Genomic DNA, 475 nt, shown 5'->3' with positions numbered 1-475 from the left:
GGAGGGACAGAACAAGGGGGAATGGCTTCCCACTGCCAGAGGGCAGGATTAGATGGGATATTGGGGATATTGGGAAGGAATTCTTTCCTGAGAGGGTGGTGAGGGGCTGGGATGGAATTTCCAGAGAAGTTGTGGCTGCCCCATCCCGGAAAGCGTCCAAGGCCAGGTTGGACGGGGGTAGTGGAAGGTGTCCGTGCCCATGGCAGGGGTGGCACTGTGAGATCTCTGAGCTCCCCCGCGGTCCCGTTCCCGATCCCGGTCCCGCTCTCTCCCGTTCCCGGTGCCGGTGGCGGTCCCTCCGCCGTCCCCGGTGCTCTCCCGGTGCCGGTCCCTCTCCCGTTCCCGGTGCCGGGCGGGCCGAGGCCGCGGGGAGGGGCGGCGGTGCCACGTGACGCCGCAGCCCCTTTAAAGGGCCACCGGCGGCGGGCGGCGGCACAATCACGGCTGGGGCGGCGGAGCGGGGCCGCTGCCGCTG

Source organism: Chiroxiphia lanceolata, chromosome 9, assembly GCF_009829145.1.
Source record: "Chiroxiphia lanceolata isolate bChiLan1 chromosome 9, bChiLan1.pri, whole genome shotgun sequence".
NCBI lineage: Eukaryota > Metazoa > Chordata > Aves > Passeriformes > Pipridae > Chiroxiphia > Chiroxiphia lanceolata.
This window is presented reverse-complemented; position numbering follows the sequence as displayed.